Source organism: Notechis scutatus, chromosome 4, assembly GCF_049901735.1.
Source record: "Notechis scutatus isolate UNSWTSFEM ecotype Mainland chromosome 4, rNotScu1.2, whole genome shotgun sequence".
Taxonomy (NCBI): Eukaryota; Metazoa; Chordata; class Lepidosauria; order Squamata; family Elapidae; genus Notechis; species Notechis scutatus.
In genome coordinates this window covers 166703850-166704264 of record NC_142012.1, presented here as the reverse complement: position 1 = coordinate 166704264, position 415 = coordinate 166703850, and positions in this window count along the sequence as shown.

Genomic DNA, 415 nt, shown 5'->3' with positions numbered 1-415 from the left:
TTTTCAGCTGCCCGCATTTTGTCTTTCCTGACATAACACATTTCCAAGTGGCACGCAAGCTTGCTCTGCATATTTATGACACAGTTTTTTTTCCTCCCCCTTTGGCCGCTCTGTGTGTGTGTGTGTGTTTGTGTTTGTGTGTGTCTGTGTGTGTGTATTCGAGCCTATTTGGCCTGAAGGATGGTTATGGCAGCCCCTGAATTGTAATTTAAAGCTTGATGCATTGAAAAGAAAATACAAAGGAGCGTGAATGGATGGATGAACATTGGAAATATTATTTTGCTGTTTTTTTAACTCCAACTCCGAGAGGAGGGAGATCCACGAATCTTCAGCCATCATTAAATATGCAGGGGGACGTTTTCATCACAAACGCAAATGAATTTAATGAAAAGAAGGATTTGGGGTGACGTGATAG